The 21,659-nt window shown below is 35.6% G+C and overlaps 1 long non-coding RNA gene across 1 annotated transcript; it reads right to left on the bottom strand.

The window, feature by feature from the left end:
• Positions 1–20,217: 20,217 nt before the first annotated feature.
• LOC130670081 (uncharacterized) lies at positions 20,218–21,579 on the bottom strand. Its single transcript, XR_008990306.1, has 3 exons — positions 20,791–21,579; positions 20,438–20,674; positions 20,218–20,354 (listed from the first exon to the last, which is right to left on the bottom strand). It is a non-coding gene; the product is annotated as an uncharacterized LOC130670081 (long non-coding RNA).
• Between the last annotated feature and the right edge of the window lie 80 nt (positions 21,580–21,659).

Genomic DNA, 21,659 nt, shown 5'->3' with positions numbered 1-21,659 from the left:
TGAAGTGAAACTTAAGTATCCGAGTCTCCAAATAACTTCACTTTCATGATGAGTGATCTGGAATATATCGAAAATAATCAGTTACGTCTTCGAGACCGTCTAGGGATTTTTTAGTCATCGTAACAATATGTGCCAATATCGTTACAGGCATCATCTTGTAATTGAACTACTAGAGGACTTATAATTTTAGATACAATGGCGGGTCCCGAATATTTTGGTGCCAATTTAGCACTGTAACCATCTACTTTTTTACTCAATTTTTTATTTAAATAATAGACTTCATCACCGATTTTTAAATCTATTGGGGTATCAGAAAATTTTTGTTTGTATTGTTTACGCGTGCGTTTCCGAGCTTTCAACATATTTTGCTCAACAAAATGTCTTAATTCAATCGCACGCTCCATTCGGGCTCGCCAAACGGTAACGTCAGATACGTCTAGATTTTCGAGAGGGTTGGCATCGTTAATTAGTCGTGCGTCACGTCCGTGATTTAAATAAAATGGTGACACTCCTAAGGCAGTGTGTACCGAGGTATTGTATGCGAATTTCAAATCATCGAGATGTTCATCCCAATCTTTTTGATTTTTACTCGTAAATGCGACAATCATAGGTTTAATTGTACAATTACAGCGTTCAACGGGATTTACACAGGGGTAACCGATAGGGGTTGGTGTGAATTTCATGTTAAATTGACTAATTAAATTAATTATGTCTTTATTTATAAATTCTTTGCCATTATCAGAGATAATTTGACAAGGAGGGCCCCAATGATTAAAGACAGCCGTCAGGTGATGTTTTATAATTTTACCCGATTGTTGTTTCAAAGGAAAAATTTCGAGATAGCGAGTGTACAAATCTTCGATAACGAGAGCATATTGGTTCCCCATAGTTGAACGAGTATATGGGCCGATGGTGTCAATCGAGATAATGGACCAAGGTTGGGTTGGTGGTCTCGTTCCGACATATCCTTGCGGTTTTGTCTGGTCACTTTTAGTCATTATACAAGTCTCACAAGCTGAGACGTAAGATGCAACATCTTTGAACATTCCTGGCCAGTAAAAATTATCCCGTATCCGTTGGTAAGTTTTATCGATTCCGAGATGGCCTGATTGGGCTTCGCAGTGGGCTTTCTCGATAGCTGGACGGATTTCCGGCTCAGTTAAAACGACTTTCCAAGGATTTAATTCACCGAGTATTTCCTTGACAGCTAGTGGACGGTAAAAATACAATTTATCATTCTCATATTTCCACTCACGATAATTATCCGGATATTTTTGAACAACGCGGACTTTCTCATCATACCAAGCAGAATTTTGCGCAATTACGCACAGCAATGGAGAATTAGAATCTGAAACGAGTAAATTGGCAGTCTCTGGTTCTTCATATCGACGTGAAAGTGCGTCTGGGGCTTCATTCTGCGTACCCCGATAGTGAACAACTTCAATATCGTAAGCAGAAATGTCAATAGCCCACCTGGCTAATCTACCTGCAGGTTCTTTTAGCGAGTGAAGCCATTTCAATGCGGAGTGATCAGTATAAACCGTGACTGGTATACCCTCGATGTAACCGCGTAATTTCCGTAAGGACCACACGACAGCAAGACATTCTTTCTCTGTTGTCGTGTAATTCATTTCTGCTTTGTTTAACGGTCGACTTAAACAGATAATCAAATTTTCCCGATCGAGTTCTGGATCGTACTCAGTTAAAACAGATCCTAACCCGGTGTTGCTGGCATCACCCTAGCGGATCCGAATGACGGTAAATACAGTGATTTACCGTAATTTGCCGTAATTTACGGCGCCTAGCAGAATTACCGTAAATTACGGTAATCTACGGCAAATTACGGTAAATTGTCGTAATTTACGGCGAAAGGCCGCAAATTTACAGCAAATTTGCGGTGAAGCTACGGTAAATTTGCGGCAATGTTGCGGTGAAAGTACGGTAGTTTACGGTAAAAATGCCGCATTTTTACCGTAAAGTTGTAGTAACAGTGCAGTACTTTACCGTAGAAGTTTTGTAAAATTGCGGTATTTCACCATATAATTGCGGTAAATTTGCTGTATTTTACTGTAATGTAAAGCTTTTCACTGGAATGTCTGTTGATAATCGGATATTTGACCGTAAACAACTGTCTTTACTTGACATTTCGGTACCGTGTCTTTAAGATTTGGTATTGTGTAGTGCTGGATATTATTCAAATCGTAAAGAAATCTGTTCTCATCAGTGTTGACCGAACTTTCAAATTGTAGATCTACATTGATATCATTACAAGTATTCAGATAACTTAGATTTTCTTACATTAAAGGTATAGATTAGAATCTATACAATTTAATAATTTTTTAATTTTTCGATCTACTTTGATTTTTTTTAATAAATGTAAAAAATTAATAATTTGATCTACATTCATCAATATAGAATGCCGTATTTTTATTCCAGTATATTTACGCTATTTTTCCCGTAGTATGATCTTATTTTGCGGTGTTAGATGTTAAAATACAAGAGTGGATTTCGAAGTGTCAGAACCCGTACTGGTTTGCCAGAAGTTTATTCGTTTTTTGCACGCCTCATATCACGAAGCGTTTGAGGAAGTGCTCTACTCTCAACACGTCAAGATCAAGCAATGTTTTAGATTTTATTTTCTTCGTTCAATTTATCAACACCCTAGCAGATCCAAATTACGGTAAATTACAACAATTTGCCGTAAATTACCGCAACTTACCGTATTTTCGCCGAAAATCTACGGTAAATTACCACAAGGTACGGTAATTTACCGCAATTTACGGTAAATTGCGGTAAATTACCGTAGATTTTCGGCAAAATTACGGTAAATTGCTGTAATTTACCGTAATTCGGATCTGCTAGGGTGCAGTATATAAACGATAGGGCAAGTCTGGACGTGGTAGTGACAGTGTTGCAGCTTTTAACAGAGCTTCTTTCGTTTCCACGAAAGCTTTTTCTTCGACATCTGTCCATTCCCATGGAACTCGGATACTCGTCAACTTATTCAAAGGACCTTGAACTTGTGCGACGTTTTGAAGATGTTTATGGTACCAGTTAACTAATCCATTAAATCTTCGCAGTTCCTTACGGTTAGTAGGTCGCTTATAATCTGCAATCGGTTCTAATCGAGCTGGATCGGGTTTCAAACCCTTTTTATTGATGATAAAGCCCAGGAAATGAACTCCAGAGCATCCAAAATGACTTTTTTCTTCATTCATCTTTATTCCAGCCTTGCGAAAGCTTTCAAAGACAGCTTGAAGAAGAATTTTATGTTCTTTTAAGTCGTCGCTGATAATTATCCAGTCGTCGGAATAAGCAAAAATTTTATTTTCAGCTTCAATGTGAGAAAATTGTGTTTTTAACGACTCAACAATTTCTCGTCGTACCGTATCCGAGACTTCTTGAATAGTACTGGGGGCATTTGTAAGACCAAACGGCATCCGGATCCATTCAAATAAACCTCGTCCATCTACGCAAAATGCTGTATATTGACGGCTATTTGGCTCAACTAAAACATGATTAAAGGCATCACTGACATCAAGTACTGAAATTACTTTAGCACCCTGCAGACTTGACAAAATACGGTGCATGATCGGTAACGGATAAGCAGATTTTTTCGTCACTCTATTTAATGGCCGGTAATCGATACACATGCGCCAGGTATTATTTTTCTTGGGTACCATTACTGGCGAACTTGCCCAAGCACTGTTTGAAGGCTGAATATAACCCTTCGCAAGTAATTCATCCACTCTATCATACATCGCTTTCATTACTGGAAGACTTCTACGATAAGGTTTGGTACGCACTGGCGTGTCATCTATTAGTTCGATTCGATGTTGAACCACGTGTGTTACACCCAACGGAACTTGTTTATTTTTCTCGAATTCGGTTGTTAAAAATTTTTCGAGATCATCACGTTCAGCTGAAGCATTCAACGTTGCGAGATTAGTGAATTTAGACCGAGAGAAAAATGAATGAAGGACATTACTGGTATTTAATATCCAAGTATTCTCCTTGGAATTTACTTGAATATCTGCTAGCTGCCAGAAATCAAGACCAAGAATAACTGGAGTAGATAATTCAGATAAGACACTCAACCAAGTAATGATGTCGTGACCGTCAAGTTTTATTTTAAATGGCGCTCCACCACGTGTTTGCGTGGACTTGGAGTTAGCCATTGTTACCCCATGAGTGCTAGTGGGATCAGGTGTGAGATCTTGCAGCTGATTTTCTTTGATTTGTTCATAAGCAATCTCAGAAATATAGCTGCGCTCACTCCCACTGTCCAGTAGCGCTTCAAGTTTGTATTTGCCAATAGAAATTTTAGCAATCATGCGACTGACTGTCGAAGGTGCTTTAAGACTCGCTGAAGACGTCATTAGACTGTAATTATAATCATTACTGAGCATCGGCAGTAATGTACTTTGCTTAGTGTCTGCATTCAGTGATATCGTGAATTTTGGGGCATAAGCAATTTCTTCGCTTGAATCAAAGCGATACTCGTCAATCTCTAAGTCATATAAAGAACTAATATCCTCCCTCAGATCACAGAGAAGGGTATCGTCTGTCAGTCTGTCTCTGAGTCAGTCTCAAACTTTGTGACAGTTTGTCGTTGCCGTTCGTCGATTTCACGGTCTAGTGATGAAATTTGACGTGGAGATTTTAGTTGATTTTTACCAGTCTTATTTTTAGAATTACGCGACGGATTTATGGATTTTTTAATTTTAGATTTTAGAGTTTTTATCGGATTTTAAATTTTTGGTGTTTTGACATATAGAATTTGCTGTGACGCTTCAGAACTCGTCTCCCAATTGGACTCTGCATCTGCCAGCTTGTCAATAATTTGGTCGAGAGAAGTTGTGAAATCAATTAAATCAACGTTGTAATTTTCCGAAACATTACCGACCAATTTTGGAGCATCCGAAGCGATAGGATAATTTAAAAAGAATTTTCCGTTATTGATCATAAATTCAGGCGCTTCGGGATTTAATTTAGACAACTCAGGTGTGACGTTCGATTTATCCGAATTTTTAATTGACACAGAGGTCCTGGTAACGTGATTGGTGTCTACCAGGGCACTTTCTCGTTTTTTGGAGATGAGGGACGAGAACGAAGGGGCAATCCCGCCTTGATACGCAGTTCATCCGTTACTGGACCACAACAAACCTCGGCAACGTGACCAATTCTTCCACAACGACCGCAGACAGGAGCTTTTGGTGTAATATTTGATGATACTGGGACTGAATTGACTTTTCCCGGTGACGTATTTACAGTAGCCTGATCTAGCTTTTCTAAAATGGTTTTCATCATAGACTCAAAGTTACTTAATATGGTGAAAGACTCAGAATTTAAATTTTTACTAGATGAATCTAACTGTGCTGGATTTTGAGGGTATTTAGAATTATGAAAACTTTTATTGTTGTTAAAATTATTATTTCTATTAAAATTATTTCGGTTAGAATTATTGGTTGCAAAATTATTATTACCGGGTGAAGTGGAAGACTGTAAAGTCTCGATATTGTTTAGTTGATCGGCTTCTGAGTCTTTGATGGAATTTAATTGTATACGCGTTTTGATGCTACTGTTATTTTCTTTAGGAATTTTGAAATAAGGGTTCAACGCATCAGCTGTTGGCTGCCAAGCACTGACCCGTGTATACAGTTCTGCGTACGTCATTATTGTCGTATCCGAGAATTTTTGTAAAAAGTGAGGGTTGAATCGCGAAACTATGATTCGAATTTGTTTAGCCTGCGGTAACGGATCTTCGAGCTTTGCAAAAGCACTTTGCATGCGATTAATAAATGCAACTCCTGTCTCGTCGTTGCTTTGTTTAGCCGAGTAAATCCCCTGCAACACCGCCTCATCTGTTTGCTAAACCTGCCAAATCTTAAAAAACTCGCTTGCGTTGCCTGGATAAACGCGTGTGACTGTATATTCATGTGACTGTTGGAGAGGGAGTTTGCTGCCTGTGACGTCACAGTAGCAGCAGGAAATAATTCTCTCGGCATCAAAATGCTTGATGCATTCGACTGAAAATTCGGGGGTGGTAATTGTGCACCTGGAGGTCGTAAAACCGTACTCGAAATCTGAAGCAAATGTTGACGTTCGGCTTGCAGGGCTTCAATTTCTGTTCGTAGTCCCGAAACTACGTTTTGTAATACGGCGACGGAGGTCGTATTTTGAGCTTCAGAAATTGGCGCAACCCCACTAACGTTGTGAGGGTTAACATTAACGTTACCGGTCACACTAGTGGTTGCAACATTATGATTATGATTTACAGGTTGATTTTGAGTACATATAGTACTGTTGTGGAAATTATGGCTTGGCATAAGCTTGACGATATCGTCTATTGCACTCGTACTTGCAATTGCCGCGCACGTTGTAGTGGGGAAATGTAAGAGATCAACGGGGTTGTTAGCGGAGGTAACCGAAGGAAGTGACTGCGGGATCGGCGTCCTTGGGAATGTCATGATCCGACAGGAAATTTTTCTTTATCAAACGACAATAACTTCTTTGCAGGAATAATATATCAAGATTCTAATATTGATATTATTATTTAATCCAAACTAATCAGATTATAAATAAAGGCCCTAGGGGTATAAGCATGGTGAATTTGCCCCCGAAAGGTATCGGCTTGATACTGCGGGGATTTTTAGGTACTAATAAGATATTAAGATCCTGAGAGTTTTAGCTTTTGAAACCAATCGGTCTTCGAGAAAAAGCCAAATATGTAAAAATCAGATAAAATGAATATTCTCAGAGACTATTTTATCGATTGACTTATACTCGGGATATGTTTTGGGGGTTGATAGTAGCTCCTCGGAAAAAAATTGGGAGCTTGATCGGTCGACAACAACCTCGAAAAAAATGACTTTTTAGTTTTAATTTCGACTTTTCACGATGTTACGGTTCTGGTACAATTATGAAATAATTTTTTTTAGATTCCTCATCCAATTTCCTATATACTTAAGTGCTTTTAAAATTTTTAAAAAAGGTACGCCGTATAGAAAAAAAAATAAAAACCACTTTTTAAGCAAATATTTACTTTATTTACATGTTTAAAGTGTGAATCATTATTTTTCTAGTTTGTATATGTTCTTGAATGTTATTTGCAAATATAATCAGCATCAGGAGTTAAATTTTGTCATATCATATAATATCAACTAAAATATTATAATCATTATACACATATAAAACAGGAAATAGATTTTAGTTTGTAAATTATAAATACATAACAACAAATGAAAGATATACTTGAGGAAAAAAATGTATAATCATATTTTATCAGTCTTCATCACTATCCTCTTCAATCACAGGTGAAATACTGTCTCTATCAAATAATTTGCTAAGTATTTCAGCATCAAAAACCACCGGTTCAAATTTTCTTTTTTTATACATCTCCAAACGACATTTACCACAAACAATATTACCAGTAAAAAATTCACCATCAAATACTGCAGAAAACTCATCAATGTCTTGTTCTGTTAACAAAGTTTTAGGAGTTCCCGGAACTTTCTTTACTATTTTTGAGCAAATGCAACACTTATCATTGATTGTTTTATTTGGAGTCATTTTATTAGCTTAATAAATAAAATGTGAACAGACAATCTCTCAGATTCAGATCATAAACAACACTTTTGTCAGCTGTTGTATATACGACCAAATACGCCAGTGGGCGCGTCGGTCGTGCGGATCTTTTTGCACATAAGACGACTGAGTCGATAACATACCATATCCAATGACTGAAAGCGACAATTTGAAAAAAATTTTAATATTACTGCAAAAAAAAACTACATAATTGATTAAAAAGTGGTTTTTATTGTTTTTCTATATAACGTACCTTTTTTAAAAATTTTAAAAGCACTTAAGTCTATAGGAAATTGGATGATGAATCTAAAAAAAATTATTTCATAATTGTACCAGAACCGTAACATCGTGAAAAGTCGAAATTAAAACTAAAAAGTCATTTTTTTCGAGGTTGTTGTCGACCGATCAAGCTCCCAATTTTTTTCCGAGGAGCTACTATCAACCCCCAAAACACATCCCGAGTATAAGTCAATCGATAAAATAGTCTCTGAGAATATTCATTTTATCTGATTTTTACATATTTGGCTTTTTCTCGAAGACCGATTGGTTTCAAAAGCTAAAACTCTCAGGATCTTAATATCTTATTAGTACCTAAAAATCCCCGCAGTATCAAGCCGATACCTTTCGGGGGTAAATTCACCATGCTTATACCCCTAGGGCCTTTATTTCAGCAACCGTTATCAAAATAGAATTTAATTCAAAGCTGTAAAGATTATTCATTTATTGGATAGAGTAATTAGAGATTTATTTTGGTTATTACCATACTTGATGACTAATAAATTATTATTTATTACTGCAAAGATCTTATGTAAAGTTTGTTTAATTATTTATTTTATTTTGTCGAGCAAAAGATATCTTACTTCAAATCGGAAACGTTTATAATCTTTTGTATCACAAAGAAAGTTACCCGGGAAAAAATGATCAGACCTGATCAGGCATGAACAGGCATGAGTCTTCAGGCCTGATCAGGCATGAAAAATGACCATGCCTGACCAGGCCTGCTCAGGCATGTTCAGGTCTGATCAGGTATGTTCATGTCTGTTCATGCCCTTCCGGGTAAAAAAATTATATATAAAAAATGGCCCTTATAATTATATATAATTATGTGTAACTATATTCAATTATACATGTATATAATTATTGCTATAAAAATAAAAAAAATAAAAAATTCGGGCGTGTGCAGGATTTGAACCGTGGACCTTGCGCTCGAGAGTGTAACTCGCTACCCACTGACCTAAGAGATTTAGTTGAAAAGTAAGTTTCGTATGAACTTCAAGTAATAAAAATCTTATACGTGATAGATTCTTGATCAACAAAATTTTAGATCTATGAGCAGACATGAACAGCCATGAACAGACATGAACATATATGACCAGGCATGAACAGGCATGGACAGGTATGATCAGGTCTGAGCGTATTTAACGCTTCAGACATGAACACGCATGAACAGACATGACCAGGCATGGACAGGTATGATCAGGCATGAGCGTATTTAACGCTTCAGACATGACCAGGCATGAACAGGCATGGACAGGTATGAACAGGTATGATCAGGCCTGAGTGTATTCAACGCTTCGGACATGAACAGACATGAACAGGCATGGACAGGTATGATCAAGCCTGATCATGTCTAATTTTAGGCCCAATCATACATGAACAGGCATGATCAGGCCTGAGTGTATTCAACGCTTTAGACATGAACAGACATGAACAGGCATGGACAGGTATGATCAGGCCTGATCATGTCTAATTTCAGGCCTGATCATACATGATCAGGCATGGTCGTCAGGTCTAATCATTTTTTCCCGAGTATTTACTACGGACAAAATTTTAGTTTAAAATTTTAAGTATTTATTTTTATTATTTACTTTAGGCTGTCTTTATACTTGAGAAGAGACTGTAAGCTGTAAAGCAAATAAATACTAGTGTCTCGTGTTACGACGCGTATAGCCAGTATATGCTCAAGGTTACAACGCACGAAAATCTTATGGAACGAAACCGACACACAATATTACAATGACAGTTTCTTTAATAATTTATAATATAATAAATAAAATAAATAATTTATAATAAATAAATAAATAGGGGAAGTAATTAAATATTTTATGAAATTATATGATCAATGAATGATGAAAAATAATGAGGAGATGAATGTAGGGAAATAAAATTTTTAATACTAGTAAGAAATTTAATTGTGACTAGAAATTTGGTAAAAATTTTGGGTAAAGCCGTGAGAAAAATTAATAAAATTTTTCGTTGCCGGTTTAAACTACTGCTAAGTCCCTGTTCGAGCACCAGCTGAGACAAATCGCTTTTTGTCTTCGCGATTTTTACCAGTAGCCACCAGAATTCGCGGGTTGAACCCTGGCTTAGGCTGGCCTCTAACAAATTTTATTTTATGCTGGACAGAGCAGTGGGCTAGGGTTCTTGCAAAGCAAAGACCCGCACTTATTCAAACTCGGCAACGTATAAAAAAAGGGTTTATCAACTTACCTCTCGGCTGATAATTTCTATGCTGCTATCTTACAGCTAACTTACTTATTATTTCTAACTTAATTAATAATTATTTTATCATATAAAATAATCCCACCAGTATATTAAAATATGGAAAGAATAAGGTGATGAATAGAATAGGGCATTTATTAGGACAATGTGCAAATTTATTGCCAATTATCATAAATTCAATTAATTACAATAACGTTTCACTCAGAATACAATATTAATGGTCCTGGCTGAAACGCAGGATACGCAGTAGTGGCCAAGTGGAATAAATCCTTATCATACACTGATTTTATTATTTAATTTAGTTTTATTACCGCGAGTAGGTCGCCGGTAACTACTCTTAATGTACTTAAATTTAATTATAGTTAATAACTAATTAACAATACAAAAAATACTATTTTGCAAGTTAATTGCCAGGAAAAATATGCGATTTACAAAATATCAAATACGTGAATATCGCAAGTATAACAATTGATATTAAATGATAATAACGTCTGAACGTTAACGGATCCAGGATCGAAGTGGTGACGCATAATTTTTGGGCATAGGGCTCGCCCCCTGACTGTCCCACCTCTTCCTAACCGGCATGCGTCAACGTAACGAGTTGTCATGTGACCACGGCACTATGACATGTGACATTAGACGGCAACGAGACGGATAAAAGCGGGAACCGCAAGGCTGAAGGCGACGAAGACAATTCACACTGTCTCAATATATATATACACTAATGGAAAAAATTAAAGGATCAAAAAAAAATTCCAAATTTTTGGGCGATTTTCAAAAGGCCCTAACTTTGAGAGAAATGGTCGTACAAGAAATAAAAAAAAAGGAAATTGTAGCTCCAAGTGTCTACTTTTTGGATTAGAACTTAAAAATTTTTTACCGTTAGCAGTTTTTGAGTAATCTTAGAAAAACCAGCGACAAAAAAATTTTCAAATTTTTTTAATTTTTTTTTTTTGGTCTCCGGGCGTGGAAAAAATTATTTTTGCTTAACCACTATGAGGGTCGGATAACTTCATTATTCAGCTTTAATTTCTTTTTTTATGGACCTTGATACGTCCACTTCTCGCCGAGATATCGGTCTTCAAATGGAAAAGGATCAATTTGTCTTTGATAATCGATATCTCAGAAACCAATGATCGCACAGAAAGTTAATGGTAGGTTTTAAAAACTTGAATAAATTCCCTTCAACGATTATTCATTGCTTTTTCGAAAAAAAAATTTTTTCCTATCGTCACATGAATTTAAAAATGCCACAAAAAAGGGCTTTTTGTGGTTTTTTGTAAAATTAAGCGCTGAAACGAAAATATTGTGGAAATCGATAATGTTGACTGTGCATTCAACAGTTAAATATGTCCACAAAAACCCTGCAGAGAGCCAGATTAATCCAACCAGCCGTTTTTTTGTTTCACGCGATCAAATTTTTGAAAAAATTAAAGGATCACGTTTTTTGCTCTGAAAAGCTCATAATCTTTAACAAGATGAAAACAAACATTTTTTCTGAGCTTTGTCCACAATTTTATTGCAGACAGCGCTTAAATTTCCAAAAGAGAAAAAACTTTTTTTTCGAAACAAAATTTTCAAAAAAAAAAATTTTTTTGAATTTAATGACTGAGAGATCAGTAAAATCACGGAATGCAGCGACGCAAACGTGTTAAAAATTATTGGGTGTTGGTTTTGTAAATTTCCTGAAGTTATTCCAAAAAAAAATTTTTTTGAAAAAATTTTTTTTTTGAAAATTTTGTTTCGAAAAAAAAGTTTTTTCTTTTTTGGAAATTTAAGCGCTGTCTGCAATAAAATTGTAGACAAAGCTCAGAAAAAATGTTTGTTTTCATCTTGTTAAAGATTATGAGCTTTTCAGAGCAAAAAACGTGATCCTTTAAATTTTTTAAAAATTTGATCGCGTGAAACAAAAAAACGGCTGGTTGGATTAATCTGGCTCTTTGCAGGGTTTTTGTGGACATATTGAACTGTAAAATGCACAGTCAACATTATCGATTTCCACAATATATTCGTTTCAGCGCTTGATTTTCCAAAAAACCACAAAAAGCCCTTTTTTTGTTGCATTTTTAAATTCATGTGACGATAGAAAAAAATTTTTTTTTCGAAAAAGCAATGGCTAATCATTGAAAGGAATTTATTCAAGTTTTTAAAACCCACCATTAACTTTCTGTGCGATGATTGGTTTCTGAGATATCGATAATCAAAGACAAAAGGATCCTTTTCCATTTGAAGACCGATATCTCGGCGAGAAGTGGACGTATCAAGGTCCATAAAAAAAGAAATTAAAGCTGAATAATAGAGGTATCCGATCCTCATAGTCGTTAAGCAAAAATAATTTTTTCCACGCCCGGAGACCAAAAAAAAAAATTTTTTTAATTTGAAAATTTTTTTGTCGTTGGTTTTTCTAAGATTACTCAAAAACTACTGATGCTAAAAAATTTTTAAGTTCTAATCCAAAAAGTAGACACTTGGAGCTACAATTTCCTTTTTTTTTATTTCTTGTACGACCATTTCTCTCAAAGTTAGGGCCTGTTGAAAATCGCCCAAAAATTTGGAATTTTTTTTTGATCCTTTAATTTTTTCCATTAGTGTATATATATATATATATATATATATTAGACTGGGCCAAAAAAATCGACTATTTTTTTTTTTTAACGATACTGTAGAAATATTATTTGGGATGACAAAAAAAGATTATTGTGAAAATTTGAGCCCTTAATTTTGATATTAAGAGGTGTATCATCGCAATTTTTTATTTTTTTTTAATGAGCGGGTTTTTGTCTCATAACTCTCAAACCATCGAGATAAACGAAATCAACTTGGGTACATTTTTGAAGGAAATTTAATGCTCTACAAAAAAGATCTGATTGAAATTTTTCGTCAGATGAACCGTTTCCTTATAATCATGCTTTGAACATTGGTATGATTTTAAAATTTGATTGTTCAACTTTGGAATTTTTTAATTCATGTAAAAATAAGTTTCTGGGAAAAGACGATGAATGTTCTTGAAGGAAATTGAATGCTCTACAAAAAAAGTCTCTTAACAATTTTTGCTGGATTCACTCCTTCAAAAGTTATTCAAGGTTGAAGTTATGTAAAACGACTTCAATAATCTTGAATAACTTTTGAAGGAGTGAATTTAGCGAAAATTGTTAAGAGACTTTTTTTGTAGAGCATTCAATTTCCTTCAAGAATATTCATTGTCTTTTTCCGGAAACTTATTTTTACATGAATTACAAAATTCCAAAGTTGAACAATCAAATTTAAAAATCATACCAACGTTCAAAGCATGATTATAAGGAAACGGTTCATCTGACAAAAAATTTCAATCAGACCTTTTTTGTAGAGCATCAAATTTCCTTCAAAAAATGTATCTAAGTCGATTTCGTTTATCTCGATGGATTGAGAGTTATGAGACAAAAACCCGCTCATTTAAAAAAAATCGAAAATTGCGATGATACACCTCTTAATATCAAAATTAAGGGCTCAAATTTTCACAATAATTTTTTTTTTGTCATCCCAAATAATATGTACAGAGTATCGTTAAAATAAAAAAATAGTCGATTTTTTTGGCCCAGTCTAATATATATATATATATATATATATATATATATATATATATATATATATATATATATATATATATATATATATATATATATATATATACACATACATATATATATATACATATATATACATACATATATAAATTTTTTTACGAATGGTATTTTTGAACTCTACTCAACTAATTATGATAGTTTACGACGAAATCCCTTGAAAAATCGACCATGAGGACAAATACAATAGTTAGATTTAAAAAAAAATCTACCTAAAAAACTCTTCGTGGTTACCTCGAGAAATACATCAACTTTAAAATGCTTATCAATTTTTTTTTTCCGATGATCCGGTAACGAGTTATGATGTTCACCTCAAAACGAATTTTTTTCGAGGCGCCTCCGGAGATTCAACGTCACCAGCTTATTAATCAATATTTTTCGTTGAAAATTTTTTATTTAATGTTTATGTTATATTTTATTTAATGATTAAGTTTAATGAAATTATATTACTCATCTCGCCGGGAACAAATCACAAAAATATGCTTTTTTTTCGCCTTTAAAACCCTACCCCCCCCCCCCCTTAATAAGGCAAAACAAGATTCCAAAATTCGTTATGATCGACACATATATGCCAGAACCTTCAAAGTCGGTGACTTCATTTATGTTTCAAAAGAGCCGAGGAAAAATAAACTCGATGTTTATTACACCGGGCCTTATGAAATTGTCGAAATCAACGAATTTGGGAGTCTTATTTACCTGAATGACAAAGGGAACCGAAAATTGGTCAACCCTAACAACGCTAAACCTGCTGACGACTACAAAGCTAAACCTTTATCAAGTTCTCTGTTTCAGATCCAAGAAACTCTTACTACCATGAGACCATTGTTGATATTCTTGACCATCATCGCTGAGAGCAGCCTATCCAAGGACGTATTGACCATCCAGCCAATGGCAGACAATCCAGGGTTACTTTACGACCCATTTAAGAAGATCCACCTGATTGAAAAAAATTGGTGCATCATTTCTTCCATTAACGTCCAAGGGTTGGTAGACCTGTACCCCTTTGAATTGGACCATATACACTCAACCATGCTTGGTTGTGCCAAGATCATCGACGTTGGGTCCTGCATGCATTATCTGAAAATCGACATGTTAAACGAGGTACAGGTCCGAATACACCAGACCAGAAATCGGTTAGAACAGCTCCTCGAGGAAACCAACTTCTAAACACCGCCACTTGACCGTAATCAGCGAGCTTCATGGTTCGGTTTCATAGGCACGATTTCCCGAGAACTGTTTGGGACCATGGACTATGAAGATAAAGAACACATTACTAAGGAAATCAACAAGTTTTATAAAGATAACGCAGAAATGGTGCACCTGGTACAAAACGCCACTCACATCGTCAAAAGTGAGATCAATACCATCCTTTAGAGCGAAGCACAGATCAAGGCCAACATGAATAAACTGGCAGACGTTACTCACGCATTCATAAACGCAACTCTAAATTCTTTGGAGCAAATCGCATACGTGGTGAAAGTTCTCATGCTGGGCGATCAGCGCTTGGAAATCGCCACTAATCACTTACGAGACTTGAGAGAGGCTGAGACCATCATCGAAGAGGCCAAAGCCGACAGACTCTCTCCTCAAGCGATATCACCAAAACAACTTTACAAAGCAACTGTCGATATCATGAGGAAACATCCTGATTTAAATCCACCTCAGCCGATTGACAGGATGGACATCTCAACCTTGTCAGCAGTATCGTCCGTAAAGGTAGCGAGGGCAAAAGGCTACTTACTTATTATAGTAACCCTGCCTCTCTTCCACAAAATTCCGCTGCTTTCATACGAATTGCGACCGTTGCCGAAACCAGAGAATCTAAATGGAAAATTTCAAACCCTGATGATTTTACCATCCAAAAAGTTCCTGATTACAGATCCAGGTCTGCAAAGATTTTATTTAGCAGACTCTGAATCTATCAACACCTGTAAAAATATCGGAGACGACCTGTCTTGTCGCCCGATATTCCATTCCAATCTACTGAAGTTCCAGAAGAGGTTGATTGCGGAATGAAACTGCTCTTGAGGTCAACAGAAAACATCTCAAGATCCTGCAACATCAGGATTATCCCCGAGTGCGAAACTACGTGGATAAAACTCAACCAACCAAATTCCTGGGCGTACTCGACTTGCAAAGAAGAAAAATTAAGTCTCAAATGCTTAGACTTAGTTGAAAAAGATTATTACATCAACGGTACAGGAATGATCCACATCCGGGGTAGATGTAAAATTAAAACTGGGAAGTATATGATCAAAAGCATAGATGGAGAGATCACTCATTTGAATATCACTCTCCCAAGGTTTAATTTGACCTTGGAAGCGTTATCGTCAAATTTAACAGCTGAGCCTAAGGTCTCGGGATTTCTCTTCAAGAAGAACATCGACCCATTAAACACAGTCGACAAGTTCCAACCCTGGGGAGCAGGGCTGAAAGAAACAGAAAACCGGAGGTCTGAAATCTCACTCCATCAACAGGAAAACGATATACATCGAACGATGACGGCAGGAAATATGTCCGCCCTCGTCATCTTGTGTGTAATTCTCATCGATCCAGTCGTCTTCAAATGTTGTATTTGCTCAAGTAAAAGGTGCTGCTTCACCTATAAGAAAAACAAGCAGCCAGTCGAGGTACTTCACAAGACAGTAATAGAAACTAAACGTACCTCTGATTCCAAGCCAAAGACCGTCCAAATGAAGGACCAACCAGAGGTCATCGAACTTCGAGAACCTCCGCCAACTCCAACTCGTGCCATCTTCTCTGCAAATAGAGGAACAACTCCAACTCGTACTCCAAGAGGTCTTCGCCTCTCCGATTAAAACGCGCCAATTTAATCATCCTAAACAAGATAAGAATAATGTATAATCAAATTAGATTCACTGGTTAAAAATAGTAATCCTCTTCTAATCATCTAGAAACAGACCCCAAAATATTTTGGAGGCCTTTTAGTAAATATTTACAAATTTTTGCACTCGATTAACCATACCTATGGTTATCTTTAAAGAGGATTCCTATTTTACCACCACTTTATTTTAAAAAGGAAAACAGGAAAATTAATTAAATAACGTATTATTAGACCTAAGTTTACAAGATAAATTTAAAAAAAAGAGAACATTTAATGACAAATTCTGATGTTTAAATTATTAAAGAAATTTTAAATTACCTGGACATTCGAGAAAACAGAAATTTTGCGAATTCCTGTTAAAAATCTAAGAAATTATTTCTCGAATCGGATTAAGAGATAAAAACGCTTACATTTCATAGCGCATGCGTGAATCTGAATGTAAATAACAGCCGCTTCCAAAATACTACTACAGCCTTGACAAATTTTCTCACCGGACATCATTTCTCCGCCAAACTCTCCTTTTAAGAATAAAACTCCATCGAAACCTCCTTAAAATACTCCTTTTTCACCACCTATTACAAGAAAATGGAAGCAGTAAATAGAAAGAAACTTTCTTCCAAAACCAACTCCAAAATGTTTCTCACCTCAGACTTGTCACATGTTCCGCAATAAGTTAAATACACTTACCTGGCGAATTGGAATAATTGCGCCGTAATAATAAAAATAAAATCTTTAAATCTAAAACAGAAAGGAAAACTAAGTTTTCTCTACGTATACACTTGCGTATTTAACCTTATCCAAGTAGTATACGTCTGTTTAAAGGAATGGGTGAATTTTCGGGTTAAAAGAAGGAACACACGATCTTTAAGCTTATTTTCTCTTCATTAAAAACAGAAGACTGACAGCTAAACTTGACTTGCAAGTGGTAACATCACTTTGGTTACCCAGCGAACGCTGGTGATGGCCGAACTGCCCCATTTTCCTCCACTTCCTCAATTTCCTCCTCTTCCGGCTCATCTTCTCCATATTCCCTAAAGAGCCAGGAAATGGATTTCCAATCCTCCATTCAATCATCCAAGTCCTCGTCCTTTTCCCTCCAAAGATGCTTGCTCCATGCCAGAAAAAGCTCACGCTTTAGCCGGGATGGACAGTCCGGTAGAGAACCCCGACTTAAATAGTACTGGATGAACAGACAGATTAAATACCACTACAATCACAATTAAATTTGACTTAACACCCCAAAACTTACGTGTAACAGATTGTTACGCACACCACACGAGTAATAACACTCACAAGTATGAATCCTGGGATCCCAAATCGCAAAAATTCTCCGAATATAAATTATAACAGGGTATATCTCAACCTTGCCAAGTTTGGCCCCTTTATTAATTGATCTTAATAAGGGCGCCACTGGAAGATAAAACTCGGCCTTCCAGAACCGGAGATGTTTAATTTTATAAATCAGGGTCGTTGAAATATATAAGAGTGAGGAGATTGGGGGATTAAATTATTTTTTACACACAATTTTAATCGATATAATTTTAGATTTTATTCACCGAATCACAATTATGCCCACCGGACTTTTATTTTACTTATAACTAATTATAACAATATTGTCCACCGGACTATTATTCTTAACACTAACTAAATAAAATTTTGTCTACCGGACTTTTATTAAATTCACGAACGCGTCCCCTGGACTTTTATAATAAATTGGCCACCGGCCAGATCCCCTGGATCTTTTTATTAAGCGACGACGAGTCCCCTGGACTTTCATGACGAATTGGCCACCGGCCTGATCCCCTGGATCTTAATTAAAATAGTCCCCTGGACTTTATACGAAAATGGCCACTGGTCTGATCCCCTGGATCGAATTAAATTAGTCCCCTGGACTTTATACGAAATAGCCACCGGCCTGATCCCCTGGATCATATAAATTAAAATCAAGTCCCCTGGACTTTTACGATTCATTTGGCCACCGGCCTGATCCCCTGGATCATATAAATTAAAATCAAGTCCCCTGGACTTTTACGATTCATTTGGCCACCGGCCTGATCCCCTGGATCAAATATTAAAATATTTCCACAGGAAATTAAATTTTTCTATCACACACACACACACACGCTTTACACTCGAGTACCCAGGACTTTATTCACACTCCCACACACGTTTACAATGTATTATTTTCCCGATTAATTTCACGCACAATTTTATTTAATCTCAAATTTATTTATATTCTTTGTCCACTGGACTAAATTCCTATCCGTAATTTTCAATTTATAAATTTACTGACGCTACAATTTTATTTCTTTTACATTTAAATAACGACACTTTTATCAACATGACAATTTTATATACTTTCAGTTTTTCGAGTATCGAGTTTTGAGTGAAGAAGTTACTGATACTGAAAAACTGACGCCAACGACAGAGGCTATCTCTCTTTTATCCATTTACAACTAGTCTTCTCGTTAACAACTAAATTTCACAACAAGAACTGATTTCCATTACTAATAAATTTAATTTATGACCGTTTTATCGTTATCACTATTTTCACTGCACTTTTAATTTTCCCTTAATTTTCAGTTTTGTAAATTTTGTATTATTATATTTTTCTTTAACTAAATTTGATTAATTTACTATTTATAATTTCTTAATCACTAGATTTATTATTTATAATTTCTGGCCTTCCTGCCGAGAAATTAAACTTTTCAATTTATAATTAATGGTTAAGAAATTCTGGCCTTCTTGCCGAGAATTTATCAGACGGACCGCATGTAAATTTATTTTGAATTCTGTTTTTCTTGCCGACAATTTATATTTTAATATAATCAAATCGAAAATGGCGACTGCTCACGATTTACTTAATTATTATTTAATTAATTGTTCAATAAATTGTGGCCTCCTGCCGACGATTTATTTACCTCTGTATAATTTTCCTTCCCAAGCGATTATGGCGTCCTTGATTCCTTTCAGCCTTCCCGCCGATTCCATTTTCCCGTTGCTCGTTACTGTCCACCTCGTAGTCCTTCTCAATAGTTTCCGTGCGGTCACCCGTCCAACTGTTCTGCCGGTCCGTCCGACTGTGTCCGTCTTCCCTTCGTGCACTCCCTTATCAAATCTAAGTTCGCGATCATTCGGCCCTTATCGGAAAATCCACCACTCCAACTTATTTCCTGATTGGGTCTTGGGGACGAGCTCCTTGAATTAGCGCGCCCGGCGACAAGTCGATAAAATAGTAACGCATATGGGGTACTATGGGTAATTAATCAAGCGCGGGAAATCAGGTTGATTTAAAGTTGTAAATTTAAATTTTTTACCCCGTTACAAAATAAATTCGGAATAAGATCTTACAAAATAATAAATGGGATTCCTAAGGTTATACTTTTGACCGTAAGACGTGCACATTGTGTCCGTTTCAAATCAGATGACTGAATGCCCGACTTAACGTATAAACGCACCGTCAGCGAAAATAAGACGCGCTAGCTGTGAGAGTGTTTACTAAAATCACACAAAACTCAACTTAAGAATAAAATAATGAAAATAATGAATCTTAAACACTATTGAAATAAAATAATATGCATTTTTAAATTCATTAAAATTTTATTCCTTTAAAATTTAAAACATTAACGCCTTTTGAATAATCAGGTGATGGTAGAATCTCTCAAACTGGAATCTAACAGGCGTAAATTATTCCTGCATTTTCGAATGTGACGGATATCTCGCAAAACTTCCATCAAATAGCTGTCGCCAATGAGAGCATCATCCGTAAAATACCAATGTAAATTGGTCACGACATACTAAAATAGTTAGAATAACATTTTAAAAGAATTGAACAATTTTTCTTACAAATTTTATATCAATAGATCAGTAGTCAGAATACCTCTAATGAGGTAAGAGCACGACCATCCGCGCTTATCGGGGGCGAAGGTGGTGCTATTGAATGTATCCAATCAATCTCGTACTAATGGGAAACGAACAAAAAGATTGGATCTGAATCCAAGTACCAACGAGCTTGCACCTCGATCGAAATTTCATCTAGTAACACCGGTAAAAGATCCATCTCCGGATCGGCAATCTCGATACGTTGGCGGTTGAAACACATTTTCAATGACGAATCCTGAAATTACCGAATTTCAGTGTATAAATTATTACGGATCAAGGATCAGACAAGGAGTTATCAAATTCCTCATTTTAAAATTGAAAATAGGTCTTAATAAAAATTGACCAACTTACCTCTTAACTGTAACGAACATCCACTAGCCGTAAGAACAACTTGATAAAACGTAATGTCTAAATATCATCTTTTCCTATTCCATAAAGAAAAAGAAATATAATAATAATCGTGGCCTTGCTAAATCAGCAAAATTGAAAACCGACTACGAATTAGACAAAGCGAAACACGGAAATAATAACAAAAAGCGAATTTCCAAACCCCAGGCATTACTAAATAGCCTGAGAAAAATCTTATTGAAATATCAACGGATACATTGATAAAAACCTGTGAAAATCATTCCACATGCATAATATTCATACAAATGACCTTCATTTTTCAATTTTCAGGGTAAATTCCTCAGAAATTATTATTAAAATCTATCAACTATTCCATTTATTCATGATATAAATTATACCATTGATTTCTATATGAAATAAGCTGCTTTCGAGAATAATTCCTCTCACGACTGTAAGATGGCGCCACTTCCCGGTTGAGATCTGTTAAAGGAAGATCAATTCAGCGGTCGATACTTAGCATCTCATTGATGCTGTCAACCACTTATGCTTAGTTAAACATTTTAAAAAACATTTTACAGCTTGTAAGTAATATTTTCATGCACTAATTACTAAAATATTAATATCATTTTTCTTTTAATTACTTAAATAATCGCTGCACAATTACATTAATGCTTATCAATTACTCGTAAAAATTAAATCATTTTCGGGATTCAAAACCCTTTTTTATTTTACTTAATATTCGAAAATTAGGTCAATATTGTTTAATAAATCTCCATCAATGACCTACTTGGTGTCTGGCATATAAGGCACATAAATGGCAAAATATTTAAATTTCAATTTTGAATCACCCTGGAATCACGGTGCATCCAGGG

Source organism: Microplitis mediator, chromosome 6 (assembly GCF_029852145.1).
Source record: "Microplitis mediator isolate UGA2020A chromosome 6, iyMicMedi2.1, whole genome shotgun sequence".
In the NCBI taxonomy this organism is placed as follows: Eukaryota; Metazoa; Arthropoda; class Insecta; order Hymenoptera; family Braconidae; genus Microplitis; species Microplitis mediator.
This window is presented reverse-complemented; position numbering and strand designations above follow the sequence as displayed.